Here is an 11,134-nt window from a genome sequence, read left to right on the forward strand (position 1 = left end):
ACTGAGATGCGCTCAAAGGGAGTCAAAACCCGAATTAATGCATCTCGCGAAAGGACAAAAGACGAGTTATTCCGAAAGGACAATCCAACTTGGTCAATTTCTTAGTCACTGAACGTTGATACGTCAAAACGAACTGTATTGTCTGATGAATGATCTACTTTTCTGCAATAATCGACGGCATCACGCGTCCCCTGGACCGCAATGTGAGCCCCAAACCAAAATCCTAGGAAAGAGACTTGGACCATCGAGTGTGTGGAGGAATAAGGGTGGAAGAGAGATGTTGTGATACGTGTAATTAGACTAACGTTTGTTCTTCTTATCTTATATATCCGTAAATAATAAACGCACACACCACGAATCATGCATACATACTAATGGATACCGTTCGCGCATACGTCATCATTAAGCGATTGTGGTACCAAGAGAGCAGTCGGCTAGTTAGGCAGTTTGACCAGTTACAGAGTGACATTTCTGAATCGGCAGTTGTGGCTTCGGAATCATCTTCGTCCGAGTATACTCAGTCTTCAGCTAGTATGTCTGCGACCGACGAAAAAGTGGCCGGATTGGAAAACTCTGTGAACAACATTAATGAGCAGTTAGCGGTGATAGCGGCCCAGTTAGCTAAGCTGGCCATGAGAGATGATAAAAATGGCAGTAAACACGCTAAGAATGAGGTGAATGATGGACCTCGCTTTGGGAATGAGGATGACTATCAAGATTATATCCGGAAGCAGCTTGAGAAAGAGAAAGCTAAGGAAGAGAAGTGGAAGCAACACATCACGCAGGAAGTGCAGGATCTACGTGGGGGAAGTTCTGGGAGTCAGGACTTTTCTAACTTGAAGAATTGTTTATCGGCAACGGCTTTGCCTTTGAAATTCCGGCTCCCTGACATGAAAAAGTTCGATGGAACTGGGGATCCCATTGCCCACATGAATCAGTATGTCGCTGTAATGAAGCACACGATCCTGACTGAGGATCAAGTCTTGGGACTGTTTAACACTTACCTAGAGGGGGCTGCCCTCACATGGTTTCATGCATTGCCGATGGTAACGAAGAGGGATTGGAAGGAATTAGCGAAGTCATTCATCGCTCAGTATAGCTTCAATACCATGCTTGAGGTCACTTTGAAAGAGCTAGAGAGCACTAAGCAGCAGACCGGGGAGTCATTTTCCGATTTTGTAAGGAGATGGAGGGCCAAGGCCGCGGTTATGAAACAAAAGCCGCTTGAGCAGGATCAGATACGAATGGTAGTCGGTAACACATTGCCGTATATTAAGAATGAGTTGCGGTATATGCCTTTTACCGATTTCAATCAGATGTATAGCTGTGCCTTAACCGTTGAGGGGGATGGAGAGCCGAAGAAAGCATATACCAAGTGGACGAAGTCTGGATATAGTGCCGAAGGGCCAAGTGCGAGTACAGACTCTGCTACAGTAAAAGTGCTTGATCTTAATGCTATCGAAAAGAGGCGGTTCGCCAAGTTTGATCAGACTTACGCAAAGGTTTTTGAACGTTTGCAGAAAAAGGGATTGTTGAAAGCCCTTACCCCTTATAATAAAGCTCCACCCACTCCGCAGATACAGGCTAGAGGGTATTGTGAGTTCCACAGCAGTTATGGGCATACAATTGAGAGTTGTGAGAGGCTGAAACACGAAATCCAGGATTTAATCGAGGAGAAAAAGATAGCTGATCCTTCGTCAGCGAACCCTTCCACTAGGCGTAATCCATTGCCTAATCATAGGGTAAGCATGATCGGAATTGGTTTGACAGAATGCGTAGTGATGGAATCCTTCGAGGAGAACGTAGAGGAGTTGTTGGATTCCAACGAAAGGAACAATGTAGGAAATGGTCTATATGTGTCCTTCCTTGGCAAGGAACAAGAGGATGAACTGATGGGAGAGGGATTGGATGGTGGAGCACCGTATGATGAAGATAGTGCCGAAGAGACTGGAGAAGGGTCGTCTCGAACTATTGTGCCTAATTTGGGTCTGTTTAGTGGAGGGGGAAATCCCGATATGCACTTGCATGAATATATGCGCGACATGTTTGTTGAATCCTTCGGGGTAGATGAGATTGCTCAATGGTTTCACCATTCGCTGATAGGCGAGCCTTTGGGGTGGTTTTACTCATTACCCGACCCTTGCAAGCGTGATTGGGATCGATTATCAGATTTATTCCTAAAAAAGTACCAAAGGGCTGAGGACAGGGCCGCGGAGCGCTTCGCAATGCAGATTGGACCTATCAAGCGTCCGTTGCCTAGGGTTAGCAAATATAATGGCAACAAGGACCCTATGGAGCACCTTCACTTCTACTTATCGGCTATGGCGCCCTTGGGTTTTAAAGAAGAAGAGATCACTAGCTTGTTTTGTAATTCGTTGATGGGTGAACCATTAATGTGGTACATGTCGTTGCCGATGTATGTTAAGACCGATTGGGCGGCAATGACGAAAAGATTTATCAAGGAGTACACAGTATGGATGCTGGCAGAGCAAACCCCGGATTCCCCGTCTTACCAAACACCTGATGCGGTGTTAGCGATGCCTAGGTATGGTGGATACCAGGATCCTGTTGAGCATGCGAGGTTATTCCGCAATCATATGTATGACGCCGGATTCCCGCAGTGTGAATTACATGAACATTTTCCGGAAACCTTAATGGGAGAAGCCTTGTTGTGGCATCAAGGCTTATCGGAGGAGGAAATGGGTCATTGGGTACCACTTAGGAGTGCCTTTGTGGCAAGATACGAGATGTATGTTCCATGGACGGGATCCCTGGAAGATTTGGATAGGATCAGGCAATTCCCCGAGGAACCATTTATGGACTATGCTAGGAGGTGGAGGCACCGTTATGAGCAGTGTAACGAAACAATGAGCAATAAGGTGCAGCTTATGTGCACACAACGAGGTGCTATTCCGTTGGCAGCAAGAAGGATGAGCAGAGTGTCCCTCCGAGATTACGACGATTTGATAGGCTGGGCGTTGTATGGATCAGCAGATCCCTTTTATTTGAATCCAAACGTTCCTCACGTCATGGATTTAATGATTGTGAACATTTGGGAGAGTTCTTCGGACGAGGAAGATGCCAATCGGAGGATTCCTATTAACATTTGGGACGAATCGGACGATTAGCCGAAAATTGCCGTAATGACAAGATCAGGTCGGGTGGCCGAGGGAAAGGCACCTATGGTAGAGACTGAGATAGGGGAATGGTCGGCTCCTAAGCCCGACGACCAAGTTCTCGAGCAGTTGAAGAAGACGCAAGCTAAATCCACGGTGTGGGAAGTTTTATGCCATTCCAAGTACCATCACGAAAACCTGATGAAAGAGCTGCAGAATTTGGTTATTTCCACCGATACCGAACCGGCAGCACTAGTAGGGGCAATCATGGCTCGAAAGAAAACTGAAATCACGTTTACCGACGAGGATCTCCCAGAAGAAGGGAAGGCTCACAATAAGCCTTTGTACATCCGAGCGGAAATCAATGGGAAGAAGACTAGCTATGTGATGGTCGATGATGGATCGGCTATTAATGTTTGTCCGTTGAAACTCTTGTCGAAGTTGGGAGTTGAGAGGGGAGACTTGACAGCCTCTGAAACTGTGATTAGTGCATATGATGACAGCCATAGGCATATTGAAGGAGTCTTCAAGGCCAAGTTGAAAGTGGGGCCGCATGAAGAAGAAACTGAGTTCACAGTGCTGGATATCCCGGTAACCTTTGCCGTATTATTGGGACGCCCATAGTTCCATAAATTGGGAGGTGTGCCCTCCACGCTCTATCAAATGATCAAATTCCCCTTCGGGGAAGAGATAGTGACAATCAGAGCTGAGAAGTTGAGCTCGGTGGCAGCATTGGGAATCGAGCCATAACTTTTCTCCGGGTTCCAAGTTTCCGGGATTTACGAGTCAAGCATGACCACCGATGTGGTGAAGATGATGAAGGGAGGTTTCATCCCAGGAATGGGCTTAGGAGCACACCATCAAGGGCTGCCAGAATTTCCGGACTTCAAGAGTCAGAAAACCCGGAGGGGTTTGGGATATGAACAGGGAGGTCCGTCCAATGCAAGTAGTGAAGGAAAAGTGGGCCTGAGGAAGTACTTCGTGAATGAGGGGTATGGAAAAGTTTATTCAGGAACCCCCGAGTCATGGACTAGCACAGAAGGGAAGATCCTGCCGGGGTTCGAAATCTTCAATGATGTTGCCAACTAGGGCAAAGAAAAGGCGAGCTGCTTTGTCGAGGAGATTATGGTGCTAGACTTGAATGCCGAGGAGCAAGTCATCACTATTGAAGCAACTGCAGGAGCGGTGAATGAGCCTGGTACCTCCAAAGCATATGAGAAACCCGAGAACCCTGATGATGAAAATTGTATTACTGCTTTGTTTGAATCAGACGATGTAATCGCCAATACTATCAATGAAATGAATTCTGATTTTGCTTACTTGCTTGATGTTGATCGTGATCATTCCATGCATTCTCATTCATATAACATGCCTACATTTGAAATCAATACAATAGAAATGTCAACTTTCAATCTTGGCACGGATGAAAATCCTAAACTTATACAAATTGCTCAAGAATTAACTATTGAAGAGAGGAAAGAATTTGAGAGAATAATAAAAAAAATACGAAATAGTGTTTGCTTGGACATACGAAGACATGCCTGGAATTGATCAATCAATCGTAACTCACCGTATTCCAACATATCCCGAGGCGAGGCCCGTAAGACAGAAGCTCCGACGCATGAGACCGGAATGGGCAGATAAGATCAGAGAGGAAGTGAAGAAGCAGTTAAAAGCAGGGTTCATCGAGGTAATCAACTATCCCCCTTGGGTGGCAAATGTGGTGCCCATCGCAAAGAAGGACGGCAAAGTAAGAATGTGCGTCGATTATCGAGACCTTAACAAGGCATGCCCCAAGGATGAATTCGCATTACCTCATATTGACGTATTGATCGACAGTGCAGCATCAAGCGTCTTACACACGAATGTGGACGGTTTCATGGGCTATATGCAAGTTCAGATGGCCGAAAAACACAAAGCAAAAACCTCGTTCACAACTGAGTGGGGGACGTACTGTTACAGGGTGATGCCATTTGGTTTGAAAAATGCCGGGGCAACTTACCAGCGAATGGCCACAACACTGTTCCATGATATGATACACAAGGAGGTAGAAGTTTATATGGATGACATGATGGTCAAATCAGAGACAAGAGAGGGGCATTTTGCGGCGCTCGAGAAGTTTTTGGCCCGAATTGCAGAATTCAAGCTAAGGTTAAATCCGAAGAAGTGCTTTTTCGGCGTTTCGTCAGGGAAAATCTTAGGCTACGTAATCAGAAATAAAGGAATTGAAGTAGATCCCGATAAAGTGAAAGCTATACAGGAAATGCCAGCACCGAAGAATGAGAAAGAAGTGAGAGGGTTTCTGGGGCAGGTTCAGTATATCAGTCGGTTCATAGCAAGACTCACCGCAATCTGCGAGCCAATCTTTAAGTTGCTACGGAAAGATCAACCCACGATTTGGAATGATAAGTGTCAGCAAGCCTTAGAGAAGGTCTGGGACTACTTGTCTAACCCACCAGTACTGAAACCGCCTAAACTGGGAAAACCGTTGCTCCTCTATGTGGCAATCGAGGAGCGATCCATTGGGGCAATGCTGGCCCAAGAGGGAGACACCGGTGTTGAGCACGCGGTGTATTATCTGAGTAAGAAGTTCTCGGAGTACGAGCTCAGGTACAACATGATCGAAAAGACGTGCGTGGCAGTAGTATGGCTAACAAAGAAACTACGGCACTATTTTCAATCATATAAAGTGATCATTATTTCTCGGATGGACCCCGTGAAGTATCTGTACCGAACTTCGTCTTTGACAGGAAAGTTAGCCCGATGGTTACTACTTTTATCTGAGTTTGACATTGAATATGTAACGATGAAGGGAGGGCCGTGGCAGAGTTTCTGGCCAACCAACCTCTGAATATAGAAGAGGAAGAGATAAGCTATGATTTCCCCGATGAACACTTGAACGCAATAGAAGTTATACCTTGGAAAATGTTCTTTGATGGAGCAGTTAATTCGAATGGAGCCGGAGTAGGGGTATTACTTATCTCACCAGAGGGAGAAAGGATCCCGATGGCCAAGAAGTTGTCATTCCCTCTTACCAATAATATGGCCGAATATGAAGCGTGCATTTATGGTTTAGAGTCTTTAGCGGCACTAGGAGCATCGTACGTCGAAATTTGGGGTGACTCAAAGTTGATCATCGAACAGGCACAAGGAAACTGGGAAGTAAGGGAAGAAAGGCTACGTCCATATCTAGATCAGCTAGAAGGGTTGGCATAAAGATTCAAGGAGTGTCGTTTCTATCACATTCCTCGAGCACAGAACCAGGCGGCGGATGCTTTGGCCACTTTGGTGTCAGTTTGGGACAACCCCCGGAACCTTGCCTCGAAACCGTTGGTATTGAGGAGATCTCACAAACCATGCTACGAGGACGTAATGCTGTTAGGGGCAGATGAAAAACCGTGGTATTTCGATATCGTGAACTTCATGAAGCAGGGAACATATCCGGCAGAGTCAGAACCGAGGGATCAAGCTGTGATTAGAAGGTTAGCTCGGCAGTTCGTCATCCACAACGACTTACTTTACAAAAGGCACATCGATGGGTTACAACTAAGGTGCTTGGATGCGGGAGAAGCCCGCGAGGCAATGGAATCAGTACATTCAGGAATTTGCGGGGCCCATATAGGAGGAGCAGTGTTAGCCAAGAAAATCATCAGACAAGGCTTCTATTGGCTCACCATGGAAAGAGATTGTAGCGAGTATGCGAAGAAATGCCACGATTGTCAAATCCACGGCGATTGTAGTCATCTTCCAGCCATGGAATTACATGTGTTAGCACCTATTTGGCCATTCGCGGCTTGGGGCATTGACATCATTGGTGAGGTAAGGCCTAATGCTTCAAATGGCCACAAGTTTATAGCAGTTGCCATCGATTACTTCACCAAATGGGTAGAGGCAGAGTCGTTTAGCAAATTGGGATCCAAACAGATGAGAAAGTTCATTGAGAAACACTTGGTCACCAGGTTCGGAGTGCCTCATCACATGATCACGGATAATGGGGTCCAGTTTCAGGGGGAAGTAAGAAGGCTCTTCCGAGAATATGGCATTGAGCATCACAGATCTTCTCCGTACCGTCCACAAGCTAATGGGGCAGTAGAAGCAGCTAATAAGAATCTTAAGAGGATTCTCGTAAAAACGTAGTCCGGTACGGGCACGCCTAGGGAAGACCTCTCCGGTCGGGCGGCACTGGAGGACTCGCCGACATAGTAGGGTGGCTCGTCTACGGATGTCTGAGCTCGAGTACCGTCAAAGAAGTCCGACAAATGAGCACTCCTCCAGGACCCCTCCTGCAAATAAAAACACAATAAATACCGCTAACCATCTCATGAATAATAGGTAAAAAGAGGAATCACTTATCGGGACCTCCTCCTGACCGAAGACTGCCGCGACAGCCTCCCGCGAGAATACGTCTGCCACGGGATCCACCTCCATCGCCGTCGCTGGGGCATCCCTCGCGCTCAACAGAGTCGATAGGTAGGGATCACGGCCCCCGGCATGAACCCACACCTCTCTACCGACAAACCGACGGGTCAAGTCCTGACGGATGACCGACAGGGGCATGGTCCGCACCGCGAACATGGAAACGGGAATCTCGCCCGGTGTCCAGTGTGCGTCACTAACCCCGGTGATGCCTCGGTCCCCCAAATACCATGCCCGCACGCAGGGGCCGGTGAGCACGCACTGCTGCTCCTGGATCACAGATACATACATGTAATCGGGACCGAAGTCAAGGTCGTCCCACCTGAACTTAATCTAAAAAAAAGGAAAAAAAAAACACAAAGAGAAAGTCAGAACGGTTCAAACAAGAATCTAGCACGACTAGACGACATCTACCTATCCCGGGGTCCGCGAGTCAATCCAATCTAGGAGTCGCGCCACCGTCCGTCTCCTCTCGGTTCCTAGGTTAAAATCTCTCCATCGGGTCATGAGAGGGAGCCTCGGTACTCGTGGCCGAGGCCGAGACTGGCTGGGAAGAATCCGCCTCTCATACGCCCAAACCTGCGGTAAAAACAAAGATTATAAGTGTGAAAAGCGCAAAGAAGATAAAATGGGCGAGTCAGGGGCGCGTCACGTACCAGCAGGGCAAAGGTGTAACCACCGAAGTCCTTGCGCTTCCGGCAAGTCAGATCCAAAAATTTATATAGAAAGGCTAGACCTGCCCCTGCCCAATCATAGGAAGCCGCCGTATCCAAGTCACTGAGTGCCTGAATAAGACCCACGTGTACCTTTCCGCCCTTGGTGTGGAAAATCGTCTCGCTCAGAGTATACACTAAGAAACTACGAACTGCCAAGTCAGTATCGTCTGTCTCGCAAAAATCCCGGCGACTCAAAAGGCTCGCAGTAGAAATAAACTTCACCGGAGTAGATCTGGCGCCTGGACAAACTCCCGGCCCAATCAAAGCAGCAAGCCTAGCGAGGTCAACCCGTGGTCGCATCAGGTCAAAATGAAAGGGAACTGGAGTGCTGCTCCCCCGCAGCCCCGTCAACAAAGAGAAATCTCTGGGCGAGATGGTCATCTCCCCAAAGGAAAGATGGAAGGTGTGGGTCGAGTCAACCCACCACTCGCATAAGGCACGTAGGCCAAAACGATCACACACCCCGTTGGTGCGGGGCAGCGCTGAAATAAAGGGCTCGAAGCCCAACTCGCGCACACGGGCTCTCGCCGCGGCGCCTAGCCTAGCATACCACGAATGAATCTCGGCCGTAGTCCCGGAAATCTCGATGAACTAGAAAGAACAAGACAGGAAAATTTAAATACGATTCCTAAAGCGTACGATCGATGAAAACGCGTTAAGACTAGGTATTCTTTCATTATCTAACCTAGAGACATCTGGTCAATTAGGGCCAACTTTCTATAAAAGTCTCTCCTTTAGGGTCGCTCATGTAAGGTTTAGTTAATTCTTTAATCCACTCTCGTCCGCATTGACAAGGAGCATAGGTTAAGTTTACCATTCACATGCATTAATTAAGTTTTCACTATTCACATTTTTTTACTATTCACATGCACTATTCACGTTTTACTATTCACCTGCATTAGTTAAGTTTTCACTATTCACGTTCATTAGTTAAGTTTTCACTATTCACGTTTTTTTTACTATTCACGTTTTTACTATTCACGTGCATTAGTTAAGTTTTACTATTCACATGCATTAGTTAAGTTTTCACTATTCACGTGCATTAGTTAAGTTGTCACTATTCACGTTTTTACTATTCACGTGCACTATTCACGTTTTTACTATTCACGTTATTTTTACTGTTAGCATGCAGGAATTCGCAGGGTTACTACTCACATGCATATAACGCGCGTTCGTACACAGAAACAAACAAGTGTTACTTGTAAGTGAAGAAATTCATGTTTTCTAGCTAAAGTCCTCTAAGGCAATCTAAAAGTTAGCATGCAAATCATGTTCGGATAGGAATACTAAAGCCTAGAATTTGAATCAAACAAAAGTGAGAAATCACTTACCTCGTTGCAGCGTGTCCGGCTCAGATGCGTCGTAGGGTCGTGGAAAGGGTCCACTCTATCTAGGTTCACGTAAACCTCATCCATGCCTCTCGTGCCATCGCATTCATCCAAATCCATCCCGAGGATAATCCAAATCAAAGTCTATAGAGAGAAAGAAGAGAGAGAAGGTGTGGGGTTGAAATGAAACCCCACCACCTTATATAGGAAGAGGGAATGACATTCCCGTAAATAGTGAAAAAAGTACGATTTGGCATAAAGGTAAAAAGTAAATAATTATTTACCAGGTGCACAGACCTCTGATTTGCAGTCCATTTCAGCCTGCATTTCTCCCAAACAGCAACCAATACTGTCAAGATATGAACTCCAGACAACAGCCAATTTTTACAGAACAGTGACACCAGTCAAAATACAGACAACAGTCAACAGAAAAATAATCATTAGTCTATATCATTCTAGACCAAAACACGTTCCCATTAAACCTCCGAGACACTAGCTCCAGACAATGGTGTTTTAAAAGAATTCAGAATCGTTAGAAAGAACTTTTCTGCCCTTGAGCCATCTTACCTACGGTTCACGACCGAGGTAGCTTTTTAGCCATCTTACCTACGGTTCGCGACCGAGGTAGCTCTTTAGCCATCTTACCTACGATTCACGACCGAGGTAGCTTTTTAGCCATCTTACCTACGGTTCACGACCGAGGTAGCTCTTTAGCCATCTTACCTACGGTTCACGACCGAGGTAGCTCTTTAGCCATCTTACCTACGGTTCACGACCGAGGTAGCTTTTTAGCCATCTTACCTACGATTCACGACCGAGGTAGCTTTTTAGCCATCTTACCTACGGTTCACGACCGAGGTAGCTTTTTAGCCATCTTACCTACGGTTCACGACCGAGGTAGCTTTTTAGCCATCTTACCTACGGTCCACGACCGAGGTTGCTTTTGAGCCATTCTTACCCATAGTCAACGTACGCTAGATTCCGAGAGAAAAACATCCACCGACGGCCGATTCAGAGGCAAGGCTAGAAAGAATCGACAAACAACACCGGAGCGCGCAGCGCGAAGGTCAGGTATTCTCCCTCCTACTCTTTACGTGTCTTTTACTTTTTATATGTTTTACATTGCATGTGTGCGTTAGCAAAAAACGTTTTCAAAACACACACATCACTGTCAAAATAGCAAAGTAGGGGCAACTGTAGACACCGAGTCGGAGGACCTGTGATGAAAACCTGAAAACAAGACGGTTGAAGCGATTGATTCCGAAAGTTTTGAAAAACAAAAAATATATAAAGAATGATAATTACATAATAAGGAAGAAAGAGTTATGGCGGGTCGCTGTTGCCAATGGGGTGGCTCGCGAATGCTTAGCGGCATCCGACGCGCGGTCGACGACAGTCGGACGCCCGCTCGACGGCGCGGGGCGCGCGCTCGACGTCCGTCGGATGCACGCATCCAACCACAAGTGGCGCGCGCTCGACGTCCGAGCGATGCACGGGCCCGGTGGCGCGGAGCGCGCTCTCGTCAGCCACGGGGCGTGTGCGCCCGGCAGCGCGGAAC

This window comes from Euphorbia lathyris, chromosome 5 (assembly GCF_963576675.1).
Source record: "Euphorbia lathyris chromosome 5, ddEupLath1.1, whole genome shotgun sequence".
NCBI classification, from domain to species: Eukaryota; Viridiplantae; Streptophyta; class Magnoliopsida; order Malpighiales; family Euphorbiaceae; genus Euphorbia; species Euphorbia lathyris.